The sequence below is a fragment of the Stegodyphus dumicola genome, chromosome 8 (assembly GCF_044657685.1).
Source record: "Stegodyphus dumicola isolate Sdum_Otavi_A_Nest chromosome 8, ASM4465768v1".
NCBI lineage: Eukaryota > Metazoa > Arthropoda > Arachnida > Araneae > Eresidae > Stegodyphus > Stegodyphus dumicola.
The window spans coordinates 33,216,120-33,239,557 of NC_140775.1; the positions used below are offsets into that span (position 1 = coordinate 33,216,120).

Below are 23,438 nucleotides of genomic sequence, written 5' to 3' on the forward strand. Positions count from 1 at the left end.
CAGTGTACATAATGTTTCAATGTACATTTTCAATTTCAATATACAATGTTCTATGTTTTTTTAATTGTCATCGTTTCACCACCGTTTTCACCACACCGTTTTCACCGAAAAAATAAATTACAAATGAGTTGGGTATGTGTAAAAGAAAAGACACATCGTTGTAAAGGAAAGTAAAGACAAATTTTCAGTACGAAGTACTGAAGAAAACTGAACATTCCTGCATGCCTAAAATTGCTGAGATCGAAGTTAAAAGGAAGTTAAAGACTTGCAAGAAAAGAGTCAGAGAAAAAACATCAGTTACCGTTCCCCAGATATTTCAAGAAGAACTTTCACAATTATATCATGAAGGTTATAATTTCGTTACTAAAATACCGACATACTCCAATGCCAAGACTGATTTATGTAAGGAGAAGAGAAAAGCATTGGGAGTTACCCAAAATCTCCAAAATGCCAACGACATTCAGTTTGCAAACGATACATTTATGATTTTTAATGGAGAAAACTTTCTTCGTTTAGACTTTCAAAATGAACAAGATAACGGGATTTTAGTACTTGGAGGAGAAGAATCTCGGTACCTTTTGGAAATCTCGGTAGCTTTTGGAAAGACTTTTTTCTTAGATGGAACATTTAAAAGTTGTCCGAAACAATTTGCTCAGCTATATACAATACATATCGACTTAAGGAATACATCAACTGAGATCAATGGTTATCCAGCGCTTTTTGCATTTCTGCCTGATAAGAGACAAGCAACTTCCATTGCAATGTTTCTAGAAGTGACAATTGCAATGTTTCTAGGTGTTCTAACTGGAAACTGCACATTATAAAATTGGATTTTGAAGCCGCAGCCATCGATAGCTGTATGTTAGAATTTCCAGTTCAACTATTTCCGGTTGTAACTTTCATTTTAATCAATGTTTGTGGCGTAAGATACAAGAAATGGGTTTAGTAAAGGAAAGAAATATCTGTAGAATGATTTCTGCATTAGCTTACTTGCCAGTAGAAAACATAGATGATACTTGGAGCATTGTATGGGAAAAAGCTTTTAGCACTGACAAACTTACCACATTCATTGATTATTTTGTCGAGCAGTGGATGAACAATCCAAATATGCCCATTAAAGTATTGAATGTATATGGTCAGCGTCATAGGACAACTAATTCTGTTGAAGGGTGAAATCCCAAATTAAATGCTATCACTGGCGGAAACCAGTCTAATGTGCAATTATTAGTTAAAATACTAAAAGAAGAAACAAAAAAAGTGTCTTTTAATTTGAAAGCCAGAGAATTAGGCGACCCTGGAATAAAAAGGAAAAAAAAACATATGTAAAATTAGATGAAAGAATTGAAAGCATCAAATAATTTAGAAAAAATGTCTAAAATCTATAAGTTTTGTAACTAGGTTGGACTAAATCCAATGGTAAATGATATTTATGCCTTTATAATAAAGGTTAGTTAGTATTTATTTACTTGTATTTATTTTTCTTTTATTTACTTGTACCTGTTTTGTATATTTTACTTCTAGTATTTATTTTTACTTACGTTAATGAAAGCCAATTAATTTTATGTCAACTGCACCTGTTCTAATATTTATTTGACTCTAAAATACAGTTTTCCACAAAATCCTTGAAATTTGTTCATACTCTTCATTATACTGTTACTTACTATTAATTTTTAAATATTTCTCTAAATATTTTTATTTTTATAACATTTCGCTATGTTTAAAATGCATTCGCACTATAATATCACATCAATTTAAATATAAATAGTTAAATTTTATTAACAAAAATGTATATTTATCCTTGTAATTCGATAATCGAGTGCAAAAATAGAAAAACTTCGGTTTAAAAAAAAAAAAAAAAAAAAAAAGTTTTCCCACTTGAAAGAGATTTGCCACTTCAAATACTTTTTTAAATTATATTTGTGATTTTTAAAAGTATTTATTTACTTATTTGTCTGCACCCTTTATCTATTTTAAGATGGGGAAAAGATGTGTCCCCTCTAACCACAAAATGAGTTTCGAAGTGTCCGCTCTGACCACGTCCGCTGTAGCCACATCACCATGACTGCAGTGCGCGGAAAAAAAAAAAAAAAAAAAAAAAAAAAACATTTTCATCTCCAGTGCGCGATATTTTCTATCAGAAATTCTAAAGCTATGCTATTTTAAAATATTTTTAGCCCAAAGAGATATTAGCTTAAATTCTCTCGAATCGTGTATGTAAGAGAAAAATCTCCCCTTTGGCCATAATATACAATACGGAAGCTTTCGGATTTGTTTCTTTTTCTAATTTTTTTTTCTTAATTTCCCATGCAGAAATCCTTTAAAGACAAATATCTTGAAGGTATATTCGCATTAGTCTGGTTCGTCGAATGCGTACTGATTTCATAACCCAGAGAACAGGGATCCGATATCCAACTTTTATTCTTTTGATTATTTTTTCAATTTTTCTTGCATTATTCTATAACGCTGCCCGACTGTTTTCCGTAGTTTCAAGTAATTAGGAAGTCCATGAATAGAAATTATGCTTTCCTAGCCTTTTTTTAAAGTTTTGGGCAAATACGTTTTACAGTTGAACATATACTCATGTTACCTATTCTGTTTTTGATTTTAGTTAAACGGTTATTAATACACCTTTTTTTAACATTTCAATATTTTTCTGTAATAGATTAGTATCTTTCAATTTAAAAAGAAATTGCGTAGAAACAAACACCGGAATTTTTTAAAAATAGAATTTTTTTTATTTCCGTTTTAATGTTATTCGACAATAAAGATTTACTTTAATGAACTGGTGGGCATAAGTAAACTTCTACGTCGATGTTACTTTTCTTTAAGAAAAGAACCGAAATGTTTGTATTTTTTTGGTCTATATTTTTAACACTTTTGCATTATTTAATTATAAAGTCTCCTTCGAGCTGTTAAATTATAATAAAGAAATTTCCGATAAAATAAAATATATTGCCACTTCAGAAGAACATTTGCTGTCTTATGCACAAGCGATCGATTAAATATATCTCAGCTACGTATTGAATAATTAAGACATTTCAGTTTTAAATAAGCTCGTAAGTCTCTATATGGTGGTAATCTATGATGATGTAATATATTAAATTAAGGTACTCTCGCTAATATGTGAAATTGCAATTTTCACAGTTTGTTTCAAATTTACGTTTTTCTGTTCCATAACTCGAATTCCCGGGGAATTGGTTCTTAACTTAATAGGTTAAATGTTTAACTTAATTGTTATTTATGTGTTTAACTGGAATTAATATCCGAAAGTTATATTGAAAATTTTAAAAAAAATTATGTCTTTTATGTTTTTAAAAGTTTTGCTAAATTTTTAAGAATTTATTGGTAAATTCTTTGAGGTATATTAAACTGAAGTCCGAAATTTCCAAACAGAAATTTAATCATTTTTCTTCGAACGAATTTCCTCGAAGAAACTGAAAATAGCTTGGTCCGAAGTTCGCTTTATTAGAACTGGAAGGAGGGAAGAATACAGGAGGCGAAAACAGTCCACTTAAAACTCCTTATATTCAATACTGAAATTGTAAAGCAAAAACGGAAATGGTCTTTAAGGTGGCCATTTGTGATATTCTCATGAGGATATCCCGTTTAAAACTTACTACGAAGTATTTCAATCAATTTAGTTGCTCAAGTATTTGGTTACTTATATATGGCTCTGTAAATTAGTGCTCAATCTTTGTGCTAGCGTAAATTTTCTGTTTCATATACCGTTTTTATTTCTTCCTTAAAATAATTCCCATAAGCGATAACACGTATAAACTTCAGAAAGTATCAATGTAGATAAAGCATATTTCTTGTGCAATGCTTCTGTAAAAATTATTTGGATTTTTTTCTTCTAGCAAGAGAATAAAACATTTATTTATTATTATTTGTTTAACTTTGTAGGTGAAATAAAAGCTTTTTGTCATTAATTTATTCATTTTTGATTTATTTCTTTGCATTTCATCTGTTAATTAATTATATATTTTACTTATTTTTCTCCCGCACCTGGAATTTTAGAAACAAGAAATTACTAATTTCTTATCAGTGATATAAAATGTATTTAATTTATAGCATTTGAATATGTTATTAAAAAGAAAATAATTATTTAAACATTAAGAGATGTTAAGACACAATAACACGCCGAATAAATACTAATTCAGAAGTCAAACAACAAAAATCAGCGTTAATTCACAAAATTTTCACAGGACTAGTTTCGATGGTTTTACCGAACCATCATCTTCAGCTGCAAAACCGCAAATGAACAAGATAGGAAATAATGTTTAGATAAGATAAGAAAGCCTGGACAAGAATAAGCAAGTGGCGCCATCTGTTGGCGAAACCAGAACTAAAACATAATTTCTCTAAAAGCCGAAGGCAAATTTGGATTGGAATTAGGATCGTTAACTAGAACAGAAAGATTTTTATGCATGTGAAATGCCTCCAGAAAATCCAGTTCTCCAATGGAAGATGTTTTTTGAATAATTTTGGCAGCAGAAAAATTGAAAGTGTGATTTTCGGACCAACAATGTTGAGCAACAGAAGACTTCTGTGTTTCCTTTTTTCTAACATATGCCTCATGTTCTTTGACGCGAAATTTTAAGGCTTTCTTAGTTTGGCCAATGTAAATTAAACCGCACTGGCAAGGAATCCTATAAATACCCCAGGAATTCATATCCGGAATGGGGTCCTTGAGTATAGAAGTTGGAATTTTATTGATGGGAGAGTAAACAATTTCATTTCTCTTGCATCGAAATTGATGAGCTAATTTCTCTCACTCAACTCTGTTTGAAACAAACACATTTTGTTTTCCAAAATAAATATTACAAGCAAACTGAGGGATTAGCCATGGGAAGCCCCCTCAGTCCCATCCTGGCTGATATCTACATGCATTATTATGAATCAAAATTGTTTGAAACTTTAAACTTCCCGGCATGGTTCCGCTACGTAGACCATACTTTTACCCTGTTTGAAGGTAATAAAGATGATTTAAATAGAGTTCTTTCAACAATGAATTCTATTGATCCTGCTATTCAGTTCACTTTTGAACTTGAGACTTGCAATTCTCTTCCGTTTCTCGACATTCTGGTCACACGTAACACATCCAACTTCAGTACTACAGTTTACCGTAAACCTTCATCGGTTTGCCTTCCACCACACTTTAAATCATGTCATCCGACTAAACAAAAGTTAGCTTCATTTTATTCCTATGTTTTCCGTGCTCTTCAAGTTTGCTCCTCCAAACTAGCCCTTGATGAAGAACTAAATTATTTAAAAGCAATAGCTATTGACAGGGGCTTTTCACCCAACATTATTAATCAAGCAGTTAAAAAATTCTCATCTCAACACACTAAAAGCCACACTCTTATTTTAGGAGATTATAAAAATTCTGCTGTCATTCCCTTCTTTCCATCAATTAGCTATAAAGTTGCACATATTTTGCAGAAATTTAACTTTCGGGTTGTTTACTCTCCCATCAATAAAATTCCAACTTCTATACTCAAGGACCCCATTCCGGATATGAATTCCTGGGGTATTTATAGGATTCCTTGCCAGTGCGGTTTAATTTACATTGGCCAAACTAAGAGAGCCTTAAAATTTCGCGTCAAAGAACATGAGGCATATGTTAGAAAAAAGGAAACACAGAAGTCTTCTGTTGCTCAACATTGTTGGTCCGAAAATCACACTTTCAATTTTTCTGCTGCCAAAATTATTCAAAAAACATCTTCCATTGGAGAACTGGATTTTCTGGAGGCATTTCACATGCATAAAAATCTTTCTGTTCTAGTTAACGATCCTAATTCCAATCCAAATTTGCCTTCGGCTTTTAGAGAAATTATGTTTTAGTTCTGGTTTCGCCAACAGATGGCGCCACTTGCTTATTCTTGTCCAGGCTTTCTTATCTTATCTAAACATTATTTCCTATCTTGTTCATTTGCGGTTTTGCAGCTGAAGATGATGGTTCGGTAAAACCATCGAAACTAGTCCTGTGAAAATTTTGTGAATTAACGCTGATTTTTGTTGTTTGACTTCTGAATTAGTATTAAGAGATGTGTTTATTGTTTTTTAATTGATCAGACTGTTAAGCACGTTTTATTCAAAAGGCAACTTAAAACTCTTATCTCATGTCAAATGGTAACGGTATAAATTGGTTATCTGCTTAGCAAGTAAATTAAAAATTTTGTATTTCAAAATGGCAACATATTCCAAACATCAATTTTTCAGTTGGTTCACTTGAGTTCCAAGATTTTTGGAAGAAGGTAGGGCGCGTAATTGTTCTTTTGTAAATATACCTTTGTATCAATTATTTGTAATAATTGCGATTAAATAACAATCAACTTTTCTGATTTTTATACTTTAAAAGAATGAAGCTTATAGGTGAAAAACCAGGACATCTAAGAACGCATCAAATTACATAAAGTAAATCAATGACTTTGCTAGCGTTAAACTTCTTCAAGAATAAGCTCCATCAGCAGCGTATTTAAAACATTTAAATAACTGACGTCGTTTAAATGAAAATTATGCGCTTTAAATTTTCAAACTTCTCAGCGAATGAAGTTTAATAACGTATCATCTGGAAATGAATGATGGTATTTATTGATTATTGAAGAATTCTCTCTCTTTCGAGATTCTGAAAAAAAAATCGGTTAGCAAACTCTTGCTTATTATAAAAGAGGACCGTCATATTTTCACGAGAAAATAGGCCACAAATTTGGCAAATATACAAAAATTACAAGCCTTTCCACATAATGCTTTTCCCTTTATATTAAAAATTATTTTTTGGGACGGGTACTTTCGGAATATTTTGGCATATCCTTCATTATACTATATTATGCAGAGCCCACCAGCGGCCGAGCGGTAAAGTCGCTGAACACTGGTAGTTCGGTCCGAGGTTCGAATCCCGCGAACGGGCTGGCTGCATGGGCGTTTTCGTGGTTTTCCCCATGTTTAACGTGTATACGAGCCAGTTTTCCTTAGAAAGTCCTCCACGAAAGGCATCCCTCCCCTTAGGCAGATAGCCCTAGTGTGCTTTGCCATAATTAAATACACCACCACTATATTATGCAAACGAAATTGCAGAAACAAATCATATAAATTTTTCGGAATTTCAAGGACCTCTGGGTTATCGCCCCAGCCCGCTTCCACTGCACCGATCTCTTACGAAGTGTGTTTCTATGAATTAAGTTTTCAAACATTATCATAAGAGATATTTGAAAGAAATAAATAATTCTAGCAGAGGGCGGTTCCGATACACGGAACACAGGGTTTTGGGCCCAACACACTTTCACTGCGGCAAGCTCCTGCGAAAAATCATCATATGAACATTGTTCTTCAGCACAATTTTAAGAGATAATTAGGGGAAAAAGTTTTTTAAAAAAATTTACAGAGTATGACTTTGATCCAAGGATTTCGGGGTTATAGACCCAGCACGCTTCCATTCCGCCACTCTAACAGGAAGTCTACTTGTATGAACTTAAATTTTAAACATTATTTTAAGAGATTATTCGGGGGAAGGGAAGTTAAAATTTCTAGAAGAGCGTAGTTTCATCCACGGATTTCTGGGTTACGCTTCCAGTGCGACATTATGCTACGATTTCTCTTCATATGAACTTTGTTTTTTAAACATTTTAAAAGCTCTTTTGAAATAAAAAGTGAAAAATTCTATCAGAGCGTGGTTTGGATCCACAGACATCTAGGTTATGGGCTCAGCACGCTTCCAGTGCGTCATTCTGGTAGGAAGTGTCTTCATAGGAACTTAGATTTTAAACATCCTTTTCAAAGATATATGGAAATACAAAATTGTAAAATATTCTAGGAGAGCGAGGTTTCGATACATGGTCTGCTGGTTTACGATGGCAGCACGATTCCAGTGCGCCACTATGCTGCTGTCTTTAAATAAACACAATTTTTAAACATTATTTAAAATACCTTTCGGAAAAAATTAAAACATTCTAAAAGAGCGTGCTTTCGGTCCACGAACCACTGGGTTAAGAGTCCAGCACGTTTCCGCTGCGCCACTCTGCTACAAAGTGTATTCACACGACTTTAGTTTTTAATCATTATTATTAAATTCCTACTATTAGCTCACACTCTCCCTATATCTTGTTCAAATTTTCAATTGTGTAACAAATGAATATCGTCGGCAACGCGCTCTACCGACAATATAGAGAAAACACTCAATTCAACGCACGGGGGCTGCAGAAGTAAGATGTGATTGTTTGAACTCACGCTCTAAACTTCAAAACTATTTAAATGTATAACTCCTAATCAATTAATTGATTGATTTTCTAAGGATAATACAAAGAAAATTGGCGCCCAACTCGCGGCAGCAGTATAGAGTTGCAGAATGCTTTGAATTTACTTTTGTTTCAGGATACTTCATATATATATTATGATATTCATTTTGTTGTGTAAACGCAACGCATTAATGTTATTTTAAATATTGTTACGAATTTGGTATTTAAAAAGCTAATGTTAGTTCAATTATAAATTAAATGGTTTTATTTCTCGCGCAGTGCAGCGCGTGACGAATATTAAAAGAAAGCTAAGCCGGAAAAATTAAAAATACAAGAGCGCGTGCGTTAAATAAATAAATATCTCTTTTTGATTTCGAGAAAGTGCTGGAAAATTCTAGCGCGTGATTTTAAAATCTTATAAAAGGAGGAAAACATCTCAGTTTGTAGTAGTTGCTTAGTTTGTTGTTGTTTAGAAAACTACTGTTGTTGATTGTAGCGAATTCGCGGATTAGCGTTCTTTAGCTGTTTTGAATTACGTTCTATTGGACATTTGAGTAGTTAAAAGATAACTACTGTGAGATATTGTAATACTGCATGATAATTTGAGAAAATTTAAGCATTTTTGTTGTGATAATAATAAATTTTTGTTCATTTTTCATCGGACTTGTGCATTCATTTCATAACGAACCCGTACGCACGCAACAATTTTTGGTGTCAGAAGTGGGATTTGAATGCCAATAACAAGAGCGATGGAAGAACAATTCAGGCAAATGATGACTGCATTTGCTGCTTTCCAAGAAAAGATGGAAGGGGCCGTCAACTCCGTTAAGGAAGAAATGAAATTGGGCCAGGAATCCGTTAAGGAAGAAATGAAATTGGGCCAAGATTCCGTTAAAGGAGAGATGAGATCCGTTAAAAAGGAAATGGAAGCCGTTCACGAAAAGTTGGAAGCTGGTCAAGTAACTTTTAAAGAAGACATAAAAGCTGTACAAGAAAAGATTGAAGCAGGTCAAGACGAAATGAAAAGAGAAATAACCTGCGTAATAGAAAGTAAATTTGAGGCTCTGGAAGACAGAATAGGAGCTGTCGAAAATAAAGTCGGGCAAATTGAAGAAAAGGTTTCTTCTGTCAAAGATGAAATAGAAGATAGAGTGTCGGCTGTGGAGCAACGAGTCGAAGGAAGAGTTTCGGCCTTCCAACAACAAATTGAAGAAAGAGTTTCTGCCGTCGAACAACAAATTGATGATAGGGTTTCTGCTGCCGTCGCCAAAGAAGTTGACAGCCTAAAGAAGTGCATAGCGACGGTAGGAAACAATTCTGAAGGTTTCAAATTTTTATCGATGCCTGCTCGTTCCGTTCTGAAACTATCTACATATGATGGGAAGACCTCCTGGCAGGTGTATAGGACACAATTTTCTATCGTTGCGGATGCGAATGGATGGGATTCCCAAGCTAAGGCCTGTCATCTCGCCGCTTCTCTGAGAGCAGACGCAGCGGATATCCTGCAGACGCTTCCCGAAAATCAAAGGCTAGATTTCGAAGCTCTATCCGGCGCTTTGGAGCTGCGCTTCGGCGAGAAATGTTTAAAAGACTACAGCAGGCTCCAATTAAAATCTCGATCTCGTCAACAGAAGCTCACCGAAACGCTTCAGGAGCTCGCCACGGATGTTGAAAGGCTGTCACATCACGCCTTTTCGGAGTGCCCGACAGAAACAAGGGAAATCCTGTCCCTGCAATATTTCATCGATGGCATCCGGGACCCTGAAATACAGAAAGCACTGCGAATGGCGGATGTTAAAGATCTGAAAAGCGCTTTAGTGTATGCCATGAAATTTGAGGCAGCCCAGCAAGCCACCCGTCGAGACCGCCATCCAGTCAGAGCTGCTCAAGTCCAGGAGCCGGGGGATCAAGTCACTGCTCGTCTAGACGATTTAACTAGACAACTGAACGCCTTGAGACAGAATATTGGTGACAAGAAACCGACCGTAAAGTGCTGGAACTGCGGTGCTGAAGGACACATACGACGAAACTGCAGAACACCCCAGGGCACGGATGCTAAGACCGCTCCTAACAAACAGCAGGGAAACTAATTAGTGGTCATCTCGCGGGGCGGAGGTTGCCAGATCATGAAAAGCCCCAGTTTAAAGCGCTTCAGATTTCTGCAGTGAGAGGCGGCAGTAATGGACTTTTCATAATAGGACATATTAATGGAGTTCCCTGCAATATGACGATAGATACAGGAGCCAACGTTACCATCATCCGAAAAGATTTGGCTCAACAACTGGAAAGCAAACTTATCTGGACGCCGCCCTGCGTTACCCTACAGACTGTGTCCGGTAAGAAGATCAACATCGATGGAAAAGTAAATGCTAACATCACGTTTGGAAGTGCCGCTTACCATCACACGGCATATGTAGCAGAGATCACTGATTCTTGCATACTCGGATTGGACTTTCTAAGGAAATACAATTTTTCCTTGGACTTTAAAAATAACGAATTGCATTCTACATCTGAGGACATAGCGTTATTTGGAGTCAATGATGAAGTTAAATCTGTCCATAAAATCATAGCACAAGACAATATCACAATACCGGCAAGAACAGAAATTTTACTTCTTGGATCCATAGCCGAAAACAGAAATTTCCGCTACGGCATCATAGAATATCCCAATAACTGTAATAGCCCAAAAGGAGTACTAGTAGCCTCAACACTCGTCGACCTATCCAGAACGGTTATCCCGGTGAGAGTCGCCAATGTAACTGAGAAGGCGAGAGTTATTAAGAAAGGTGAAGTGGTTGCAACATGTACTCCAGTAACCACCGTTGAAAGAAAGAGTAACATCCAAGAATCCGTGTCTTCAGAAAGCATTACATCAGAGTTACTTCAGAATGCGCAATTAAACGATGAAGAGAAGAATGCTGCCGATCGCGTCGTTAAAGATCTTCAAGTTGTTTTCTCCCGCTCGTATTCTGACGTGGGTCGAACTAGTTTGATACAACATAGAATAGATACTGGTGATCATCCCCCGATCAAGCAACATCCAAGACGTCTACCGTTTGCTAAACAGGAAGAGGTGCGAACACTGTTAAAAGATATGGAAGAAGGCGATGTCATCGAGCCTTCAGTAAGTCCATGGGCATCTCCCATCGTCCTAGTCAGAAAGAAAGACGGCTCAACAAGATTTTGCGTCGACTATCGCCGGTTGAATGAGGTTACGAAGAAAGACAGTTACCCTCTTCCTAGAATTGACGACATTCTAGACAATCTTTCTGGAAGCAAGTGGTTCTCAACACTTGATTTAAAGAGTGGGTATTGGCAGGTAGAAATACAGCTTGAAGACCGAGAAAAGACGGCATTTACTACGGGACAAGGGCTTTGGCAATTCAAGGTGATGCCGTTTGGACTGTGTAATGCGCCGGCAACATTCGAACGTCTTATGGAAACTGTTTTGAAAGGCCTTTCCTACGAAGCCTGCCTCATATACCTGGACGACATCATCATCGTCGGAAAGAGTTTTGAAGAACATTTAGAAAATCTTAGGAAGGTGCTTCAGAAACTGAAAGAAGCCAATCTGAAGCTGAGTCCCGCTAAATGCAAATTGTTCCGAAAGGAAGTGATTTACCTGGGACATGTCATCTCTGCAGAAGGTGTGCGCACGGATCCTGAAAAGGTATCAGCCGTTAAATCCTGGAAACGTCCCGAAAATGTCCATCAGCTGAGAAGCTTCCTAGGGCTTTGCACCTACTATAGGAAATTCGTGAAGGACTTTTCTTCCATCGCAAGACCCCTACACAAGCTGACAGAGAGCAACCAGAAGTTCTTGTGGACAAAAGAATGCGAGGATGCATTTAACAACTTAAAGGAGGCTTTAACATCTGCTCCAATCCTGACGTATCCTCAGCTTGACCGACCATTTATTCTCGACACCGACGCGAGTAATGAAAGTTGTTTTGTCCCAAGAAATAGACGGCCAAGAACGTGTAGTGGCATACTGGAGCAAGTGCCTGTCTAAACCGGAGAGGAATTATTGTGTCACCAGGAAAGAGTTGCTCGCCATAGTCAAAGCTGTAGAACAGTTCCATCACTATCTATACGGCAGAAAATTCCTGCTCCGCACCGATCATGCATCATTGACCTGGCTTTTAAATTTCAAGAATCCTGAGGGTCAAATAGCCAGGTGGATACAGAGACTCCAAGAATATGACATCACTATCCGTCATCGTAAGGGATCATCACACGGAAACGCCGACGCCCTGTCTAGAAGACCTTGCCAAGAAAGCTGCCGATATTGTTCCAGGGTGGAAGCGAAATACGAGCTGCTGACTCCGGTCGCAAGACAAATTACAACATCAACATCGGCTGATCGAGAACCGTGGAGTGATGATGAAGTCAGGAAAGACCAGCTGGAAGACCGCGACATTAAACCCATAATTGATTTAATGGAGTCATCAAACAGAAAACCTACCTGGCAGGACATTTCTATCTGTAGTCCTACAACCAAACAATATTGGGCACTCTGGGATTCACTTCACATTCGAAAGGGCGTCTTATACCGGAAATTCGAATCGGATGATGGGAAGACGTTCCGATGGCAACTTATACTTCCAAGATCCCGCATTTCTGATGTCCTTAAAGAGTTACATAGCACCCCTACTGGAGGTCACTTTGGAATAATGAAGACCTTGCAGAGAGTTCGTGAGCGCTTTTACTGGAATAATGCAAAGGATGACGTGCAAAAGTGGTGCCGATCTTGCGATGCCTGTGCAGGTCGGAAAGGACCGAGGAGACGCAGCCGAGGCAAGCTGCAACGTTACAACGTAGGGGCGCCTTTTGAACGTATCGCCTTTGACATCCTGGGACCTCTGCCACGAACTGCTAATGGCAACAAATATATACTCGTTGTCATTGATTACTTCACCAAGTGGCCTGAAGCTTATCCTATTCCTGATCAAGAGGCTGTCACAGTAACTGAGGTAATGATACAGCACTGGATTTCCAGGTTCGGAGTGCCTCTTCAGTTACATTCCGATCAGGGAAGGAATTTTGCCTCGGCAGTAATCAAAGAACTATGCAAACTACTCGGCATTGACAAAACTCAAACGACGCCATTGCATCCCCAGTCGGACGGCATGGTAGAGAGGTTCAATCGAACCATCCTTAATAACCTCTCATTAGTGGTTTCCAAAAACCAACAGGACTGGGACAAGAAATTACCACTCTTTTTACTGGCTTACCGCAGTGCTGTCCACGAGACTACCGGCTATTCTCCATCACAGATGCTCTTCGGTCGTGACCTTCGTCTGCCTTGTGATCTATTGTTTGGCCGCCCTCCGGATGCTCCTTCATCGTCTGAGGAATATATTCAAGATCTCCAGGCCCGGTTTGAAGTGATGCACAACTTTGCACGAGAGCGAGTCAACTTGGCGACGGAGAAGATGAAGACACGCTACGACACAAGAGCTACTGAACATCAGTTCCACGAAGGAGACAAGGTGTGGTTGTGGAATCCGACTCGACGGAAAGGACTTTGTCCGAAATTACAGTCACCTTGGGATGGCCCGTATACAGTCCTAAAAAGACTGAATGACGTCGTGGTTCGGATTCGTAAGTCTTCGAACTCTAAACCTAAAGTCGTTCATTACGACAGGTTAGCTCATTACTATGGCCATAGTACGTAATGTAAATAATTGTAAATAGTATCAGACCATGGTCCTTTTTGTTTATTTGATTTGTATTTAGTATTTGTTTTGTATTTAGTATTTGATTTGTTTAAGTTAGTTATTGCATTTATTGTTTATATTGTTTGATATTGTAATGTAATGTTTATGCCTCAGTTGCATTTATGCCACAGTTGTAAGTTTAGCTTCCTGTCCAGGGATTGTACTGCCCGGGACGTGCAGTCCTTGGGAAGGGGGCAGTGTTACGAATTTGGTATTTAAAAAGCTAATGTTAGTTCAATTATAAATTAAATGGTTTTATTTCTCGCGCAGTGCAGCGCGTGACGAATATTAAAAGAAAGCTAAGCCGGAAAAATTAAAAATACAAGAGCGCGTGCGTTAAATAAATAAATATCTCTTTTTGATTTCGAGAAAGTGCTGGAAAATTCTAGCGCGTGATTTTAAAATCTTATAAAAGGAGGAAAACATCTCAGTTTGTAGTAGTTGCTTAGTTTGTTGTTGTTTAGAAAACTACTGTTGTTGATTGTAGCGAATTCGCGGATTAGCGTTCTTTAGCTGTTTTGCATTACGTTCTATTGGACATTTGAGTAGTTAAAAGATAACTACTGTGAGATATTGTAATACTGCATGATAATTTGAGAAAATTTAAGCATTTTTGTTGTGATAATAATAAATTTTTGTTCATTTTTCATCGGACTTGTGCATTCATTTCATAACGAACCCGTACGCACGCAACAATTTTTGCGTGCGTACGGGTTCTGCTACAACATATATTTTCCCCGAGCGGTAAATTCTGCTACAATATATTTTCCCCGAGTGGCAATGAGAGAGTATTTTGATGGAAACAGATTTGAATGGTAATGTTTTTCTTTGAAGTGTGCGTAATAATTTTGTATTTTCAGTTGTATCGTCTGAGTGATATGTAAGTAATGCGAGAATAAAGATTTATTAGCATAAGTCAAGAATATTTCTTAAAGAAAGTAAGTTAAGCTAACAGTTGTCTTATATGGAAGGAATGGATCTTCTTACCCTGGAGATGCATTGCTAACTTCTACCCCGATGTGTATAATTAAGATAAATAATCTTGACTTAAAACTATTGAATAATATTTGATTATTTGAAGTATTAGAATTTTAATTGATACTAAGTTCGGGCAAATGTGTGAAGTAGTGTTTTTTACCAATTATTGCAAAATTGACTTCTTTTGTATGACCCTAAGTGCTTAAAAATATTAATGATATCTAAGAACTGAAGAGCAAATTTAAATACATACAGATAAAATTCAAAAAAGTATAGAGTTGCAGAACGCGTTGAATTTACTTTTATTTGAGGATACTTCATACAGATGTTTTGAGAACCATTTTGTTGTCTTATATGAAAGGAATGGATCTTCGTACCCCAGAGATGTCATGCTAACATCTACCCCGATGTGTATAATTAAGATATGTAATCCTGACTTAAAGCTATTAACAATATTTGTATACAACAGTTAGGCAACATTAAGACACCTGCAGTGATGAATATCTCATCAATGGAATAAATAGCACAGGCTTATGCGAATAGTGGAGCAAGTCATTCAATCGCTGGTGAAAAACTGTACCAAATCTTGTAAGAAGATAGGGTAAAGTTCGAAAAATCCTCTTGCACTGTTTGTCTCGCTGATGGCACCCAAAGAACAAAAGACGTTTATGCAACTTGTGTGAAACTTGGCCTAGAAGGACGGACCTTCCCTTTGACACTGATACCTCTTCTTGATGCTACAGGTAATCGAACACTGCTTGGAGAAAACTTCCTAAAGGAAGCTGGGGTAGTTCTAAATATTCGTGAGCAAAAGTGGTTTTTTGGTGACAATCCAAATAATTTCCATTTGCTGACAGAGTTCAAGTCCAATCCTGTGACATGTTAACAAACCCTTGCCTACTACGTCCAGACGAAGGTAAAAACCTAACTGAAGAGCAGGGAAATCGATTAAATGCCTTATTAGAAAAATACGAAACTACATTCTTTCCGGAAGGGGAGAACCAAGTCCTTATATCGAGCACCGAATTGATACAGGTGACTCACCTCTAATGGCTACAATCCCTTACAAACTATCTCCAACAAGAAAGGAGATTTTGAAGAAAGAAATTGATGCTCTTCTTGCATCAGGCATAATCGAAGACTGCGTTTCACCACATGCAGCACCCGTTGTTTTAGTTCCCAAGCCGAACGGTGACTTTCGATTATGTATTGACTACAAGAAACTGAATTCTGTCACTAAGTCTGATCCATGCGCGCTGCGTCATATGGATGAACTTCTTCAGACTACAAAGCAAACCAGATATACACTGAAGTGACAAAAGTCATGGGATACCTCCTAATATTTTGTCGGTCCTCCTTTTGCCTGGCGAAGTGCAACAACTCGACGTGGCATGTACTCAACAAGTCCCCTGCAGGAATATTGAGTCCCCTGCAGGAATATTGAGCCATGCTGCCTCTATAGACGTTCATAATTGTAAAAGTGTTAACGGTGCAGGGTTTTGGGCACGAACTGACCTCTCGATGATGTCCCATAAATGTTCGATGGGATTCATGTCGGGCGATCTAGGTGGCCAGATCATTCGCTGGAATTGTCCAGAATGTTCTTCTAACAAACCGATAACAATTGTGGCCCGGTGACATGGCGCATTGTCATCCATAAAAATTCCATCGTTGTTTGAGTACGTGAAGTCCATGAATGGCTGTAAGTGATCTCCAAGTAGCTGAAGGTATCCATTTCCAGTCAATGATCGGTTCAGTTGCACCAGAGGACCGAGTCCATGCCATGTAAAAACAGCCCAGACCATTATGGAACCACCACCAGCTTGAACAGTGCCTTGTTGACAACTTGGGTCCATGGCTTCGTGGGGTCTGCGCCACACTCGAACCCTACCATCAGCTCTTACCAACTGAAATCGTGACTCATCTGACCAAGCCACGGTTTTCCATTCGTTTAAGGACCAACCGATATGCTCACGAGCCCACGAGAGTCGCTGCAGGCGATGTCGTACTGTCAGTAAAGGCACTCGAGTCGGTCTTCTGCTGGCATAGCCCAAGGAAGACAAATTTCGCTGCACTGTCCTATCGGACACGTCCCTCGTACGTCCCACATTGATTTTTGCGGTTATTTGATGCAGTGTTGCTTGTCTGTGAACATTGACAACTCTACGCAGACGTCGCTGGTCTCGGTCGTTAAGTGCGGGTGGTCGGCCACTGCGCTGTCCATGGTAGGATGTTATGCCTGAAATTAGATACTCTCGGCACACTCTTGACACTGTGGATCTCGGAATGTTGAATTCCCTAACGATATCCGAAATGGAATGACCCATGCGTCTAGCTACCATTCCGCGTTCAAAGTCTGTTAATTCTCGTCGTGCGGCCATAATCACGTCAAAGCCTCTTCACATGAATAACTTGAACACAAATGAAAGCCCTGCCAAAGCACTTCGCATTTATACATTTTCTACGCGATACTACTGTCATCTGTATATTTGCATATAGCTATCCCATGACTTTTGTCACTTCAGTGTATGTCTACCATAGACTTAAAATCAGGGTATCATCAAGTTAAGATGTACCATCCGGACAAAGCTAAAACTGCCTTTGTATGTCCGTTTGGATTCTGTAGATTCACAAGGATGCCTTTTGGATTGAAGACGACACCAACCACTTTCCAAAGATTAATGGATGATTTCCGGAATGGGTTTAAGTAAGGTCAACAACACTCTTACTTAAAGCTACGGTATTATTGTGATGTCTTCTACTTTTGAGAAGCATCTCGAAAACTTGCGTTTAGTGTTTGATCGACTCTTAAAAATTCAAGCTTCATGCCAATCGAAACAAATGTCATTTTGCTTGTTCTAAAGTGAAATATCTTGAGCATTATATCTCAAGTTATGCAATTGAAGTAGATCCTCCCAAAGTAAAAATAATTCAACAAATTCCTTCACCAAAAAATGTGAAGCAAGTACATGTGTCCCTCAGACTTGCAGCTGGTATAGATGCTACATTCCTAATTGAAGATATCTGAAGACCATTGAGTAAACTCACGACGAAGCACTCCACTTGGAAATGGAGACTCTCAAGAGAGAACATTTCTAAGAATGCTGCGCAAAAGAACCAACAAGACAATTCTTTCTCTGGCTACTCACCGAGATGTCTTCGTAGCCAGGTGGGTAAGAAATGAGTATCGTCGGCAACGCGCTCTTACCGACAATATAAAGAAAATAGGAATTCAACGCAGGCGAGCTGCAGAAGTGAGATGTGATTGAACTCACGCTCTGAACTGCAAAACTATTTAAATGTAATTACATTTTATATTTTTATCGTTTTCCCGTATGTTGTTGTTAGGTGTTAATAAAACGTCATTTAAAATTAACTCCTAAAATGCTAATTGATTCTTTTTAAGGATTAAAATAATTGTTAAAAAATATTTTTTATTCATCCACTCAAGTTTAAATACATTTTTATAAGTTTGTACTGGATGACACTTAATGTTAATACACGTTTATCACATATTAAAGTCAATTCTTACTTATTTACTCCTGTTTATCGGAACGAAAGATATGCTGTTTTTATTAAATATATTATAAGACTTACAAATAATGACCGTATATTAGGAATTCTCATGCGCTGTAAAAATTAATTTATAACAACTAATAAATAATAGTACATGACTGTGATAAACAGTATTGTAATATTTAAAAAATCTGATGTGTACACTACATGACTTCCTCGTACGGAATATTAAATTATACGCAAGTTTTCTTGCATTTCATTTAAACTTATTGAATTGAATTAAATCTACTTCGCCGACAGCGCACAAACCACAATAGAATATAAATGCATTCTTTAAAATTCACTATAGTATTTGTTTACCATAGCGACACTCTGGCGTTAGATTCACTTTACAGTATTATATTTCGTTCATATTATAATTCATAATGCACAAAATTTATATCATTTAAAGAATAGAATTATCTCATCATTGCCACATGTTCTATTCAAATACTATAATAAAGCTAGAATGATGTATAAAAGAAATTAAGCAAACAAAACAAAAAAGAAACAGTTTTTCACAGACGATTGAGTATTGCTCATTTAATTAATTCAGTTCTCACTTCGCGAGAAGGCAAAAATACATAAAAACTCAAAATATCTATATTAAAAATTACGAAGGAAATGTTAAACACTTATTTCCTCGAAAAAATTCCAGAAAGGATTAGGCATAATTTAATTGGCAATAATAAATGAAGGCGTTATCTTTGTTGTTGCGAAGCTAAGTTTCTCTAGATTGGCAACAAATCCACTAGTCTGCTGTTTGAAATGTAAACAATCAATGGCCACCATAAACAAAAGGCTTAGCGGCACTTAAACAACTTTAAAATTTGATTCAGAAGTCAAACAACAAAAATCAGTGTTAATTCACAAAATTTTCACAGGACTAGTTTCGATGGTTTTACCGAACCATCATCTTCAGCTGCAAAACCGCAAATGAACAAGATAGGAAATAATGTTTAGATAAGATAAGAAAGCCTGGACAAGAATAAGCAAGTGGCGCCATCTGTTGGCGAAACCAGAACTAAAACATAATTTCTCTAAAAGCCGAAGGCAAATTTGGATTGGAATTAGGATCGTTAACTAGAACAGAAAGATTTTTATGAATGTGAAATGCCTCTAGAAAATCCAGTTCTCCAATGGAAGATGTTTTTTGAATAATTTTGGCAGCAGAAAAATTGAAAGTGTGATTTTCGGACCAACAATGTTGAGCAACAGAAGACTTCTGTGTTTCCTTTTTTCTAACATATGTCTCATGTTCTTTGACGCGAAATTTTAAGGCTCTCTTAGTTTGGCCAATGTAAATTAAACCGCACTGGCAAGGAATCCTATAAATACCCCAGGAATTCATATCCGGAATGGGGTCCTTGAGTATAGAAGTTGGAATTTTATTGATGGGAGAGTAAACAACCCGAAAGTTAAATTTCTGCAAAATATGTGCAACTTTATAGCTAATTGATGGAAAGAAGGGAATGACAACAGAATTTTTATAATCTCCTAAAATAAGAGTGTGGCTTTTAGTGTGTTGAGATGAGAATTTTTTAACTGCTTGATTAATAATGTTGGGTGAAAAGCCCCTGTCAATAGCTATTGCTTTTAAATAATTTAGTTCTTCATCAAGGGCTAGTTTGGAGGAGCAAACTTGAAGAGCACGGAAAACATAGGAATAAAATGAAGCTAACTTTTGTTTAGTCGGATGACATGATTTAAAGTGTGGTGGAAGGCAAACCGATGAAGGTTTACGGTAAACTGTAGTACTGAAGTTGGATGTGTTACGTGTGACCAGAATGTCGAGAAACGGAAGAGAATTGCAAGTCTCAAGTTCAAAAGTGAACTGAATAGCAGGATCAATAGAATTCATTGTTGAAAGAACTCTATTTAAATCATCTTTATTACCTTCAAACAGGGTAAAAGTATCGTCTACGTAGCGGAACCATGCCGGGAAGTTTAAAGTTTCAAACAATTTTGATTCATAATAATGCATGTAGATATCAGCCAGGATGGGACTGAGGGGGCTTCCCATGGCTAATCCCTCAGTTTGCTTGTAATATTTATTTTGGAAAACAAAATGTGTTTGTTTCAAACAGAGTTGAGTGAGAGAAATTAGCTCATCAATTTCGATGCAAGAGAAATGAAATTCGCGAAGTCTGGTTTCTAGACATCTTAATGCACCCTCCACTGGGACATTGGTGAATAATGATTTTACATCAAAAGAAACCATGAGTAAATTACGAGGAGAAATGTTTTTAATCTTTTTTACAAACTCTATTGAATTTTTTATGGTGTAAATGTTATTGTCTAATAGAGTGGAAACTAAATATTTAGCTAATGGATACGAGGCAGTACCTAAATTTGATACAATAGGGCGGAAAGGAATACCACTTTTATGAATTTTGGGAAGAGCATATAATCTGGCACAATTCGCAACAGATGGGATAAGCGAATGTTTTAAGTTGCTTGAAATGATTTGTGAAGATTTGATCGCAGTTTTTATTTTGGATAAGTCCGAAGGTGAAGGATCTTTAGGGATCGGATTATATGGTCCTTCGTTTAAGAGTTTAGTGACACCATCGATGTAAGTGTTCTTATCCATGACGACTATCTGGCCACCTTTGTCGGCCTTTGAAATGACAATATCCGGGTTAGAATGAATCTCGCGCATTGTAGCTCTTTCTCTCGCAGTTAGATTTGGTTTCAAAGGTTTATTATTGAATTTCACATTATGAGCGATAAGATGCCTAATCATTTCTTTCTGTGAATCTGAAACTTTACTGAACTTGAAAGCTTTTTCGATAGGAGCCAAAATTTTTGGAATCGAGGGTTTACAGGTTTGTGAGAAGTTAAAATTATATTTTAGAATTCTCTCTTGTTCTTCTGAAAGACTAACATTATAAATATTAACTATTGGCTTGATGTTTACAATGGGAAGATTTTTTGAACTACTTGAAGTGGAAGACTGTAAAAGAAGTTTTTCGAATTTAACTGCAAGGGTGTTTTTATGACGGTTAACTGCATTCTCCGTTCTAGACCAAGACTTTTGTTCAAGGGCAGTGAATTTTGGATATGTTTTAGCGAGTTCCAGATGAAGCTTATAGAGTTCATGTTCAATTTTGGACAATTGTTCACGGACCGAAGTAAAGCAAGTTTGCAATTTAACAGAATTCTTGAAACGCGACTCGAAGGTTCTTGATTAGATTTGATTTGAATAAAATTGGGGATCAATTTTTTACATTTACATTTAAGTAAAAAGTCAAGATGATTCAGGAATTTTTGCCGTTTCAGGCGTAATTTAGTGAAACTATTAACGGATGAAGGCATGATAAACAATGCAGAAAATCAAACTAAATTAACTGAGCAATAATAAAGTACACACAAAATAGCAGAAAAATCTCTCACTGAAATGAATAGAAAACAAAATCTTTGTAAGCAAAATGCATGAAATCAGACAAGCAAAGCACAATATCCAAATGTACAAAACATAAACATAACTTGAAAATTGCAAAAATGTACTCACCGAAACTCCTACAATCACAAAATGGCGGCCACACCACGTGCAAAAAAGAAAGCAAAATGTAAGCCTGTTTGGAGCTTCTATAATTAAGACACAATAACACGCCGAATAAATACTGATTCAGAAGTCAAACAACAAAAATCAGCGTTAATTCACAAAATTTTCACAGTCTTTCATCTTATCTAAACATTATTTCCTATCTTTCAAAAAATTTTCAGTCTTTCATCTTATCTAAACATTATTTCCTATCTTGTTCATTTGCGGTTTTGCAGCTGAAGATGATGGTTCGGTAAAACCATCGAAACTAGTCCTGTGAAAATTTTGTGAATTAACGCTGATTTTTGTTGTTTGACTTCTGAATCAGTATTTATTCGGCGTGTTATTGTGTCTTAACTTTAAAATTGTTTATAATTCTAAATTTATTGCATACAGATTTACTAAAGGCATAAAAACCTTAACCGGAAGATAAAAATAACATAATTCAATCATTTCTAAAGCAAAAAAATGTACAATTTACAAACATATAAGAGTAAAGACACTGATATCACTGAGCCGGGTAACAGAGTGGATATATATATATATAAATATATTTATATATGTTTGGTGCGGCCGACTGCAACCAAAATACGAGGCACATCTACATGTTATAGCAGTCCTATATACAAAATTTCAACGTTCTGAGGCTACTCGTTTTTGAGTTATGCGAGATACGTACGTACATACGTTCGTACAGACGCCACGAAAAATTCTCTTCAGAATTCATTTTAAAGCAGTTTTATAATTTTTTTTGGGGGGAAACGAGTCTTTTATTCTGTTTTTACGTACTGATATCACTCAAAAACATCGTTAAATTGCATTCGATAGCGATCAAAATGAATATTTTCGTTGAAATATACTGCCTGAAACTTTTCGCGATTACAATACTTCCTTCTTACTTCGTACAAGGAAGTAAAAAAAATAAATAGCAACAGTAAGACAGAGTTCTAAAGATTTTTAAAGTGTACGGAATTAAAGAATTGTAGTTAGAGTTGGATGGAGCGTATGTAATGTGTCATTATGTAGCAAAATTCTCCCCATATTTCTGTGATACTGATAATAATAATCTTTTCTTCACACGGAGAATGCGAAAAGAAACTACAATTCAATGCAAGCGACGGTTAGAGAAAGAAAAACATAAGCGCTAAGAAAAGCTTCTTATGAAAATTCTTCGCAGCAGGTCAAGTCGCCTTGAGTCGTGTGAAATCATTAGATGGAATATTAATTGAAGAACTGGACTGCTCGAAACTCACTGGAAAGGTTCGTTGCAATAATGGAGCATTACAAGAGATGGATAGAATGAGAAATTATAGACCCCCATAAGCTTCATAAATTAGAAACGAAAAGATGTTAATAATGTTAATAAAAAGTACCTAAAATATAATCTTTCTTTGCTGACCTAAC

The 23,438-nt window shown here is 36.6% G+C and overlaps 1 protein-coding gene across 2 annotated transcripts in view; it reads left to right on the top strand.

The window, feature by feature from the left end:
• Positions 1-23,438, top strand: part of LOC118191322 (epithelial sodium channel subunit beta-like) — a 138,620-nt gene that overhangs the window by 55,467 nt on the left and 59,715 nt on the right. The window lies entirely within an intron of this gene.